The following is a 13,284-nucleotide window of genomic DNA, read 5'->3' as shown; positions in this document are numbered from 1 at the left end:
CTTTCATTGGATCAGACAGGTAAAAATTAAAAGAAGCAAGATCAGGATTATAAGGAGGATGAAGTAGGACATTTAACCCACTTTTTCAATAGCTCATTGTGACATATGAGGTTGAGCACTGTCACAAAGAAGTAGTACACCTTACCTCTGCTATCCCAGACATCACGTTCTCAGTTCAGGCTTGACTTAATTAACAGTTGAGGTGTATAGTCTGTTTATAGTGCAGTGTTCCTCCAATAATCACAGAAATCAGCTGATAGTTGTGTTCTGAATTCCTTAACAATACACAATTCAGGATGTTGATGGTTGGGCTCCAGTTCTAGATTATTTTTCCAGGTTTCACATTAGGTTAAAATTCTGTCCAAAAATGCAACATTGTCACTACTGGAATGGTTTGAACTTGGTGAAAATGTGAAATCTCCATTCTTTGTGATGAATGGTAATGTATTTGATCAGCTGCAGTCTCTACAGCAATACACCACCAATCTCACCTCACCCTCTGCTGGAAACAATTACCCCTGTAGCCTAGTTCAAAAGCATATTTTCTGGACTAACACATACAGCCTCAGTACTGCTCATCCCTTCAAAAAACAACTTATGATTACATCTCCTGTCACTTAGTATTATCCAGGCCCTCAACTGTATTAATCAACTACTCCAATAAGGTTATGACTATCTAAAATCATGCCCTGAAATGAGGTCCAATCTGTCTGACATTTTGGCCACCACACCTAAAATAGCTTTTCATCACCCTCCCTATCTTAGCAATATCATTATCAGAACCTATAGGCCTTCTGCACCCATTTAGCTACTCTATGGCTCATACACCTGTCTCTCTTCCTGCTGTAAGACTTACCATGTGTGTTCTTCTACAATCACCTATACCAGCCCTTGTGATGAAGCAAAATGGGACATTCTTACTTCCCCTCTTGTTTTGCAATCTGCCTCCTTAAAATTCATTTTTTCATGTCTGACTAATTACCATTAAAGGTTGGCGCTCAGTTTTAAAGAATATACTACCAGATCTAAGTTTGTGCTTAGTTTTATGTATGTAATTGATTTTCTAATTTATTTTGACTGTTCCTAGTTAGTATCTTTTGATATAGAGTGAAATCAGTAATAGTTTCATAACTTAAAGTCTATTGTTGACTGATAAACAAATATAAATTCTGTACTAATTATAAACATTTGTAGAAACAACTAGTAGTATACTTCAAGGATCTATTTCTCTCTATTCGAAAACTTGTTAGTGAAACCAGTCCTTAATTAATTTCAAAGTAATTAACAGTTTTGTCAAAAGTATTTAAGTAACTGTATATGTTAATTTCTTCATTTAAACAAATAATTTGGCCTAACTCTTGTAGTAGAAGAAACTGTTAAAAAGATGCAATTTTTTGATGAATTCAGTTAATTTACTGAGTTAAGTTTTAATTTTAATTTCTGTAAACTAAACTAAACATCAAACAATGTGTAGTTTCAGTGCCTATTATTGTGCCAGTGTATAAAGGCCCAGTTTTTGGTCAAGAGTCCGTCAGTCCATGACCAAGTTTCAGACGAGTAACCTGTATTGGTTAGATCAACAACAATGCATCTACTTAACCATTAAATAAGTGTTACACCAACAGGCCATGTGTTAAAACAATGACAGTGTCGGTTTAAATTTATCTTAAGGACTGTGAACTGTGTGTTTAGGTTTTTATTGCTCATCGATGTTCAACAGTAAACTATTGTAGCAGTATGTGGATGCTTGCCTGAAACCTATTAATGAGGCTTATCGAAAGTTAAACAATAGTGCACAGGCCATATAACTGTGTAATATTGGGGCACAGGGGTTGGGGGGGGGGGGGGGGGGGAGTGGGAGGATTGTGAAAAGCATTACACCATTTACAGCAATCGGTACTGCACTTACGCCCCCTATTTTTTCAGCCAGTATCACAACACAGTACGTCAATACAGAGGACAATTAATGAAGAAATAAACCAGGCAAATGTCACACCCTGTAACTAGCAATACATATGCTACCAAAGTGAGAGCCATCTGTGAAACAACGCAAGTCACATACCAGCTATTATCTAAATACTGTTTAGCATTTTTCATTGGCATGACTACCACCAAGCTGTCATTTAGGACGAGTGGGCATAGCCTTCTCTGAAAACTACCTAGAACAGATAGTTAGAAATCCTACTCATGATTGAAATATGTTGTATCTAATGGTAACAAACAGACCTGATCTCTCTGAGGATGTCTACATTGAAGCTTCTACATCAGTAGCTGCAATGCAGTTGAGGAAACAGTGATTACCAAGGACAAATAACAAATAAAACAAGCAGAAAGATATATATGTCAGTAAGAATATATAGCAGGGATTCGGAGTTGTAGAAAGTAAACTAAATAAAAAAACCACTAGTGTCATATCTCAATGAGGAAGCTGAAACAGCACAGGACATGAGCATGTAGAGGAACACTGGCTCAAGTGTGAAAGAAAAGTTGACCATGCACTGGATAGGTACATACTCAATAGAACAGTTCATAACAGGAGGGAACATTCATGGTATCAAGTCACCGTAAAGAAACTTCTAGGGAAACAGAGATTACTGGATAATAGGTGCAAAACAAAGTATAAGGCTATAGATAGAGAGTTGCAGAATGAATGGAAGAGCTGAAAAATTAAGCAAATTCCAGTGTTACATTGTTGATTTTCTTTATTTAAATGTATGACTTGTTGCCTGAATATGTTTTTTATATTTCATTCTATCTGTTTCTACTATCGTGTTATAATTTCATGTATTGACTCGTTCCATGACCATGGAGACTTCTCCTTAATTTGGTCCCATTGAACAATAAATAAATAAATAAATAAATAAATAAAAACACATTTGGCAGTCAAGAGAGCAATGTATGATGCCTTCAATGACTACTGTGGCGGAATACTTTAAAGTGACCTTTATAGAACCGAAAGAAATTCTGGTCATTTGCAAAGGCTGTTAATAGCACCTAAGTTAGTATCCAGTCCCTAGTGAATGAGACAGGAACTGAAAATGAGTGTAGCAAAGTAAACACTGAAATGCTTAACTCCATTTTCAAATGTTCATTTACAAAAGGAAACCCAGGAGAAATGGCCCACTTTAATCCTCGTGCCATTGAAAAGATGAATGAAATAAGTATTAAAGTATCAAGAAACTGCTGAAACTGATAAAATTGATCAAAGCTCCAGGGCCCAATGAAATCCCTATCAGGTGCTACACTTAATTTGCAGCTGAGTTAGTCCCCCTTCCAACTATAATCTATTGTAGATCCTTCCAATAAAAAATCATGCCTCTTTCTTGGAAAAAAGCACGTCACATCAGCCTACAAGAACCTACAAGAAGAGTAGTAGAAGTGATCTACAAAACTACCATCCAATAACTTTGACATTAAATTATTGTAGAATCTTATAACATAATCTGAGCTCAAACATAATGAGGTATCTTGAACAGAATGACCTCCTCAATGCCAACCAGCACGGATTTCTAATACATCGATCATGTGAAACCCAACTTGCGCTTTTCTTACATGACATACTGAAGGCTTTGGATCAAGGGAATCAGGTGGGTGCTGTATATATTGATTTCCAAAAAGCATTTGACTCAGTATTACACCTATGATTTTTGTCAAAAGTGTGATTGTATGGGGGTATCAAGTGAAATTAGTGCATGGACTGAGGACTTTTTGGTAGGGAGGATGCAGCATATATTGGATGGAGAGTTATTGTCAGATGTAGAAGTAACTCCCCAGGGAGATGTGTTGGGACCCTTGCTGTTCATGTCATATATTAGTGACTTTGCAGACAAGATTAATAATAAAATCAGGCTTTTTGCAGATACTGTAGTTATTTGTAATGAAGTACTAATTGAAAGGAGCTGCATAAATATTCAATCAGATCTTGATTTATTTCAAACTGATTCAGAGATTGGCAACTTGCTTTAAATGTCCAGAAATGTAAAATTTTGCACTTCATAAAATGAAAAAAATGTAGTATCCTAGGACTATAACATCAATGAGCCACTGTTGGAATCAGCCAAATTCCTGGGTGTAACACTTTGTAGCGATATGAAATAGTATGATCACATAGGTTCAGTTGCGGGTAAATCAGGTGGAAGACTTTGTATGAGACCCATACCATGACTAACAGGGGATATTGAACGTATAGAGGGAAGTGCAGCACAAATGATCACAAGTTTGTTTGATCCTTGGGAAAGTGTCACAGAGATATTCAAGAAACTGAACTGGCAGTCCTTGAAGACAGACATAAACTAGCGCAAGAAAGTCTGTTAACAAAATTTCAAGGACCAGCTTTCAATGATTACTGTAGAAATATACCTCAACCCCCTACATATCAGTCACATAGGGATCATGAGTATAAGATCAGAATAATTACTGCACGCACAAAGACATTCAAATAATCGTTCTTCCAATGCTCTACATGTGAATGGAAAAGGAAGAAACCTTAATAACTGGTACAATGGTACGTACCCTCTATCATGCACCTCACCATAGCTTACAGAATGTAGCTGCAGAGGTAGATTATACTGGTAAACAGAATATCTTGTTAGAGAACATATTCTACAACATGACTTTCATGACATCAGTGCCTGTTTCACCACAAGCTCCACCTGGAGCCTTCATCCAGATACCAGATTCTCAGAACTCCACAAGTGCGAACTGGTGTTACATGTCCTTGGTTCTCACCAACTACCTCACATTAATTTATGTGAATTTCTTCCATCTCAGCATTTCTTATCAGTAACTATTCCATCCCCTACTACCATTCAGCTTTCTGTACCTTTTATTTTCTGACCTGTCTAATCTCCTCCCTCTCCAACACCCCTCTCATGCCCCCCCCCCCCACCTCTACCATATAAAATACACTCAGTTTTCAACTCTTTTTAACTTGTGGATGATTTTTAATCAGCAATTTTGGTCTTTTGTATTACCCTATCTTCCATGTTTAAGTTTGCAGGTCTTCAAGTCTCAACTGGTGCAGTCCCCTACAACAACGAATCTTTTCTTCTCATCTCATCCAGTAACTCTCTCAATCTGGGGTTCTAGGCAACTTTTTTGAATTCTCCCCAAGTTCTCAACTTAACCAGTCCTTTTCCTTCACCAGTCTTCCTTTCCCTTCAACCCTTCTGTCAGAAGCAGGAGCCACTAGCTCTGAAAGCTTTCAATGTTCAATATCTTTTTGAACATGTGCTCTCCTACCACAATTTGGTGACACGTTATCACAAGAGAACATTTCTGCCAGTTGTACACTTTCCGAAAGTAACAACTGGATCGCAAAGTGGAGTTCATCGAAAGTACTTTCTTCTGTGAATACACCATCATAACTCAGACCTTCAACATTATGTTTACTTAAATATGCACCCAACAAATGACTAACATTTTTGTTTTTCCTCCCCCTGTATTAGGCATTGCCTTCACTACACATGCTTCTCTGTTTAATTACTGAATAATCCCTGTATTTGAAACTAACATTCACCCTTTGGTAGGAGTATATAATTACCTACATTTGAAGCATAACTTTCTGAGAACAGATACTGCAACACCAAAAAAATCAATAGTGATTTATGCAGCAAACTGAGACTTCTAATTTAAAAACTTGTAACCACATACTGCATAATACATTGAGGTGACAAAAGTCATGGTATATTTCCTATCATCATATCAGACCTCCTTTGCCTAGTGCAGTGCATCAACTCAATGTGGCATAGAACTCAACAAGTCATTGGAAGTCCCCTGCAGAAATAATAAGCCTCTACAGCTACCCATAATTACAAAAGTGTTGCTGACCTATTTATTATGTCCCACAAGTATTTGATGGGATTCTTGCTGGGTGGTTTGGCTGTTCAAATCATTCACTCAAATTGTCCAGAATGTTCTTCAAACCAACCATGAACAGTTGTGGCCATTGTCAAGGTGCATTGTCATCCATAAAAATTCCATCATTGCTTGGACCCATGAAGTCCGTGAAAGGCTACAAATGGCCTCCTAGTAGCTAAAGATAATAATCTCCAGTAAATGATGCATGTAAATACAGACCACACCATTATGGAGACACCACCTGCTTGCACAGTGCCTTGTTAACAACTTGAGTCCATGGCTTCATGGGCTCTGCATCACATTTGAACCCAACCACCTGCTCTTACCAACTAACATTGGGACTCATAGAATAGAATAGAATATTTTTATTAGCCTTTCAGTATTTTTCATACAATTGGCTTCATCACAGTTTACAGAGGGTTTTAGTTTCAGTACGATATTCAAATATTTACAGAAAGGGAAGAAAAGGAGCTAAAGACCTTTTCTTCGGCATTATGTAAAACAATGTTTTATACAATAATTAAATACATACATAAGAAAAGAATCACAGTAAATAACTGGCTTATATAATATCAAAACATTTTCTTCATAACCTAGGTAAAACATATATTTTGATGATTAGTTTCTAAGAATTCTTCAGTCGTATAGAATTTGTTGTTTTTTAGCCAGGTTTGCGATGTATTCTTATATTTATTTAGTGGTACTGTCGAGCTGAGCATGGTAACTTACTAAAAATTTTTATGCTTAAGTACTTATAGTTATTATGGACTACAGCAAGTCTTGTGGAAGGCAAGTCCAGCAGGTGACTGTTTCTTGTACTGTGTGCATGCACATCACATCTCATGTTCAATTTTTTCAGATTTTCTCTGTCCTATATTAAACAGTTATATATGTACGTGCTTGGCACTGTCATTATGCCAAATTATTTAAAATAATTTTTGCAGGACTCTCTGGGTGCTAACCCTTCCACGCACCTGATTGCTTTCTTCTGCCATCTGAAAATACATTCAGCCACTGGGGAATTACCCCAAAACAATATTCCATATTGCAGTTGGGAATGAAAAAAAGCATAGTATGAGTGGAGTAGCAATTGCTTGCTCACACTGTTTCTTAATTTATACAATAAGAAAAGTACTCATGCTAGTTTACTACATAGATAATTGATGTGTCCTTCCCATGAGAGCTTTTGGTCTATGATTAGTCCAAGTAATTTCACTGTTTTGTTTTCATTTTCAGTTACTTTGAGATTAAATATTATTTTGAAAAAAGCATAGTATGAGTGGAGTAGCAATTGCTTGCTCACACTGTTTCTTAATTTATACAATAAGAAAAGTACTCATGCTAGTTTTCTACATAGATAATTGATGTGTCCTTCCCATGAGAGCTTTTGGTCTATGATTAGTCCAAGTAATTTCACTGTTTTGTTTTCATTTTCAGTTACTTTGAGATTAAATATTATTTCTTCTGTTTTTGTTTGATTTATGCACAGCTGGTTAGCCTGACACCAGTACTTAGCCATTTGCATCATTTCTCTATTTTTGTCCAGTACACTCTGTAAGTTCTCTCCTGTACTTATTAATGTCATATCATCAGCATACAGTATGATCTTACATAGTAAGTAATTTGAGAAGTCATTAATATAGACAATGAACAGAAAAGGTCCAAGAACAGAGCCTTGGGGTATTCCTCTTTCTATAGGGAGTATTTCTGACCTCTGCTTATTTGCATATGCAAGTTGTAACCTATTGCTTGGATAAGATTTGAATAGATGGAGTGTATCATCTTCAGTGCCATAGTATTTTAACTTTTTGATGAGTATGTCATGTGACACCAAGTCAAATACTTTACTTAGGTCAATAAGTGTTCCAGACATTGATACCCTTTTTTCATACCCTTCATAAACATTGCTCACCAAAGCTTCTACTACTTTTACAGTTGATAGGTGTGACCTGAAGCCAAACTGTTGTTCATTTAAAATTTTGTTGGTTTCAAAATACCTGTATATCTGCTTATGCACACAATTTTCTACTAACTTGGATATGATTGGTACTATTGAAATGGCTCTCTAGTTATTTAGGAGGTTTCTCTTACCTTTTTTATACACAGGCAATGTAACTGTGACCTTAAGACAGTCAGGGAATATTCCTTCATCAAGTACTCTTTTTGACAGTGAGAGAAGTGGCATTTTAATTTCTTTTGCTATACATTTTATGATGAGATTACTGAGTCCATAATAGTCTTCTGTTTTGGAATTACTTAATTTGTTTATTGACTTATGAATATAATTTAATGTGATTTGGGTCCAAGTGAACTTCTCACTTCTTGTCTGTTCTGCACAAGTGAGCAATGCTTCTGCATCAGAGGCAGAATTGATGGGTGGGGTGGTGACACTATTTACAAAATATTCTTTGAGAATATTGCAGTCAATAAGGATACTCCTTTCTTTATTGATATTATTAATTTCCCTTTTAATGACAGTCCAGGCAGCTTTACATTTTTTTTTAGAATTTAAAATATATTCATCATTTGCACAGCACTTAGCATTTTTTACTTCTAATCTGTAAAGGTTTCTCATTTTACTGTAATTTTCCTTATCCCTATCACTGTTATGAGATTTGTCTTTCATAATCATCAGTAGTATTCTGAGTTTGTTAAGTTGTGGGGTGTACCACTTGTTAGTATTTTGTTGCGTATGAGTAATATTACTCTGGTGCCTTTTGGTTACCAAGGGGCATGTCATTTCTACTACATGCTTGATCTCTGTCATGAAAATGGAAGAACATTTATTAATCATTTTCTTTTAACTGGTTTATCATTTTGTTTACATTGGATTCACCTAGAATTCTATATTTCACTTCTCTCACTAGAGAACTGAAGACTGACTTTTCTATTTGAAGTCATAGCCCTGCGTGATCTGATATTCCTAATTCTATTACATCACATTGTATGGAGTCTCTTTGTACATTGCTAATTACGTTATAAAGGCATATGAACAGGCTGCAATTTTCCACTCATTTAGGGACTGCTGATCTGGTCACGACTCCAGGAGAGACACTGCAGGTGACATCTCACTGTTAGCAAAGAGACTTGTATCAGTCATCTGCTGCCATAGGCTGTTAGCACCAAAATTCACTACACTGTCCTAACAGATATGCTGCCGTATGGCCCACATTAATTTGTGTAGTTAACTCAAGCAGTGTCAGTTTGTGATGAAGCAAGCTGGGGTAATTTTAATTCCCCTCTTGTTTTGCCATCTGCCTCCTTAAAATACTGATTTTTTTTCAATTTTAACCAATTACCATTAACATATGTGAATACTATACGCATTTCCATAAAAGAGAAAGGTTGGCCCTCAGTTTATAATACCACATCTAATTTCGTGCTTAGTTTTATGTATATAATTGATTTTCTAATTTATTTTGACTATTCTTAGTTAGCATCTTTCATTACAGGAAGAAAGCAGTAACTGTTTTGTAACTTAAATTCTGTTCTTGACTTACAAACAAATATAAATTCTGTAATAATTATAAACATTTGGAGGAACAAGTAATAGTTGCCATCCTCTGAGAATATGCATCCTAAGTACTTGAAACTGTCCACCTGTTCTAACTTTGTTCCTCCTATTTGGCACTCAATCCGTTTATATTTCTTTCCCACTGACATTACTTTCGTTTTGGAGATGCTAATCTTTATATCATACTCCTTACATTTCTGATCTAGCTCTGAAATATTACTCTGTAAACTTTCAATCGAATCTGCCATCACAACTAAGTCATCCGCATATACAAGACTGCTTATTTTGTGTTCACATATCTTAATCTCACCCAGTCAGTCTATTGTTTTCAGCATATGACCCATAAATAATATAAACACCAGTGGAGACAGGTTGCAGCCTTGTCTTAACTCTGAAACTACTCTGAACCATGAACTCAATTTACTGTCAACTCTAACTACTGCCTGACTATCCATGTAAAGACCTTTAATTGCTTGCAAAAGTTTGCCTCCTATTCCATAATCTCATAGAACAGACAATAACTTCCTCCTAGGAACCCAGTCATATGCCTTTTCTAGATCTATAAAGCATAGATACAATTCCCTGTTACACTCATAACACTTCTCCATTATTTGCCGTAAGCTAAAGATTTAGTCCTGACAAACTCTAAGAGGCCTAAACCCACACTGATTTTCATACAATTGGTATTCAACTAATACTCGCACTTTCCTTTCAACAATACCTGAGAAGATTTTACCCACAATGCTGATTAAAGAGATACCTCTGTAGTTGTTACAATCTCTACTGTTTCCATGTTTAAAGATTGGTGTGATTACTGCTTTTGTCCAGTCTGATGGAACCTGTCCCAACTCCCAGGCCATTTCAGTTATCCTGTGTAGCCATTTAAGACCTGACATTCCACTGTATTTGATGAGTTCTGAGTCAATTTCATCCACCCCAGCTGCTTTATTGCACTGCAATCTATTGACCATTTTCTCCACTTCCTCCAATGTGATCCTATTTCCATCATCATTCCTATCCCATTCTACCTCGAAATCTGAAACATTACTGATCATATTTTCACCTACATTGAGCAACTCTTCAAAATATTCCCTCCATCTGCCCAAGGCATTCACGGGATTCACTAGCAGTTTCCCTGACCTGTCCAAAATACTTGTTATTTCCTTCTTACCTCCCTTTTGAAGACTGATAACTACACTCCAGAATGGTTTTCCAGCAGCTTGACCCAATGTCTTTAAACTGTTTCCAAAGGCTTCCCAACATTTCTTCTTGGATGCTGCAATTATCTGTTTGACTTTGTTTCTTTCTTCAACATAACTTTCTCTGTCTACCTGAGTTCTAGCATGTAGCCATTTTTGATACGTCTTCTTTTTCCTTTTACAGGCTGCGTTGACTGTGTCATTCCACCAAGCTGTTTGCTTCATCCTACTTTTACACACTACTGTTCAAAGACATTCTTTAGCCACTTCTAATACTGTGTCCCTGTACCTTGTCTATTCCTTTTCCAATGACTGTAATTGACTACATTCAACTAACTAGTACCTTTCTGAGATCGCTGTTATGTACTTGTGCCTGATTTCCTTATCATGAAGTTTCTCCACTCTTATCCTCCTACATATGGACCTGACCTCCTGTAGTTTCGGCCTCACAATCCCAATTTCACTGCAGATTAAATAATGATCAGTGTCATCAAAGAATCCCCTGAATACACATGTGTCCCTCACAGCCTTCATGAATTCCTGATATGTTATTATAAAGTCAATGACAGATCTGGTTCCCCTGCCTTCCCAAGTATTCCGGTGAATGTTCTTATGTTTAAAAAAAGGAGTTTGTGATTACTAAACCCATACTGGCACAGAAATCCAAGAGTTGTTTCCCATTCCTGTTGGCCTCCATATCCTCTCCAAATTTACCCATAACTTTTTCATACCCTTCTGTTCGATTTCCAATCCTGGCGTTAAAATCACCCATGAGCAGAACGCTGTCCTTGTCCTTTACTCTAACAAATACATCACTGAGTGCCTCATAAAAACTATCCGTCTTATCTTGATCTGTCCCTTCACAATGTGAATATAATGACGCAATCCTAATTTTCTTGCTAGGCACTGTCAAATCTACCCACATCAGTCGTTCGTTTACATACCTTATTACAACTACGCTGGGTTCCATTTCTTTCCTGATGTAAAGCCCTACACCCCATTGTGCTATTCCTGCTTTGACTCATGAGAGGTAGACCTTGTATTCTCCCACTTCCTCTTCTTTCTCACCCTTTACCCGAATGTCACTAACAGCTAAAACGTCCAGCCCCATCTTACTTGCAGCCTCTGCCAACTCTACCTTCGTCCCAAAGTAGCCCCCATTGATATTAATAGCTCCCCATCTCATTACCATTTGTTTGCCAAAATCTTGGAAGTCCCTGGTTTGTCAGTTAGAGGTGGGACTCCGTCACCTCCAAAGGTCCGAGGCATTTTGCTCTGATTGTTGCCAGCATCATATTTAAAGTACAAGGGAAGCAGGTTGCTAGCCTTACTTGCCCCGAGTCCCATTGGGTTTTGCCCCTAATGGCTGAGGGACTAACCAGTGGATTTGGTAGTTTTTGCCGTATGAGCGCAAAGGTGACCACGACTCAGAATATGTCCGAGATGCCCAGCCTTATTCCAAAGTAACTGGTCTCCCGACTGTCGGGACCACTTACTTGGCCATTCATATGTTGCCCGTGGTTCATGAATAGGGCGTGACTACAGGAACCCACACCATGAACCATTAATTTTATGATTTAAACAAATAATTTGGCCTAAATTTTGCAGTAGAAAAATTGTTAAAAAGACACAATTTTTTATGTATAAAGTCAAATTAATGAGTTAAGTTTTACTTGTAATTCCCATAAATTAAACATCAAACAGTGTGTAGTTTCAGCACCTATTATTGTGAGTATTATACTTTGGATTCATCCAGGCCCCATCTTTCCAATTTCCCAACTTTCTACAGTTTTAATCTGCAGTTCACAGCATAAAATTATGGTCAGACTACGTATCACCGTTGCCGTTGGTGGGGAGGCTTGCGTGCCTCAATGATACAGATAGCCGAACCGCACGTGTAACCGCAATGGAGGGGTATCTGTTCAGAGGGCAGACAAACATGTGGTTCCTGAAGAGGGGCAGCAGCCTTTCCAGTAGTTGCAGGGGCAACAGTCTGGCCTTACTGTTCTGGTACTGTGAATGGCTGAAAGCAAGAGGAAACTACAGCCGTAATTTTTCCCGAGGGCATGCAGCTTTACTGTATGGTTAAACGATGATGGCGTCCTCTTGTGTAAAATATTTCAGAGGTAAAATAGTCCCCCATTCAGATCTACGGGCAGGGACTACTCGAGAGGACGTTGTTATCAGGAGAAAGAAAACTGGCGTTCTATGGATTGGATCATGGAATGTCAGATCCCTTAATCGCGCAGCTAGACTAGAAAATTTAAAAAGGGAAATGGATAGGTTAAAGTTAGATATAGTGGGAATTAGTGAGGTTCGGTGGTAGGAGGAACAAGACTTTTGGTCAGGTGAATAAAGGGTTATAAATACAAAATGAAATTGGGGTAATGCTGGAGTAGGTTTAATAATGAATAAGAAAAAGGGAGTGTGGGTAAGCTACTACAAACAGCATAGTGAATGCATTATTGTGGCCACGATAGACACTAAGCCCACACCTACTACTGTAGTATAAGTTTATATGGCAACTAGCTCTGCAGATAACGAAGAAATTGATGAAATGTATGATGAGATAAAAGACATTTTTCAGGTAGTGAAGGGAGACGAAAATGTAATAGTCATGGGTGACTGAAATTCGAGAGTAGGAAAAGGAGGAGAAGGAAACATAGTAGGTGAATATGGATTGGGGGTAAGAAATGAAAGAGGAAGCCGCCT

The 13,284-nt window shown here is 37.4% G+C and overlaps 1 protein-coding gene across 1 annotated transcript in view; it reads right to left on the bottom strand.

Annotated features, from left to right (window-relative positions):
* Nucleotides 1-13,284, bottom strand: part of LOC126284419 (serine/threonine-protein phosphatase 6 regulatory ankyrin repeat subunit C-like) — a 591,030-nt gene that overhangs the window by 55,967 nt on the left and 521,779 nt on the right. The gene's annotated exons all lie outside the window — the stretch shown is intronic.

This window comes from Schistocerca gregaria, chromosome 1 (genome assembly GCF_023897955.1).
Source record: "Schistocerca gregaria isolate iqSchGreg1 chromosome 1, iqSchGreg1.2, whole genome shotgun sequence".
Lineage (NCBI taxonomy): Eukaryota > Metazoa > Arthropoda > Insecta > Orthoptera > Acrididae > Schistocerca > Schistocerca gregaria.
The sequence above is the reverse complement of the archived record's forward strand: the minus strand, read 5'-3'. Positions and strand labels throughout refer to the sequence as shown.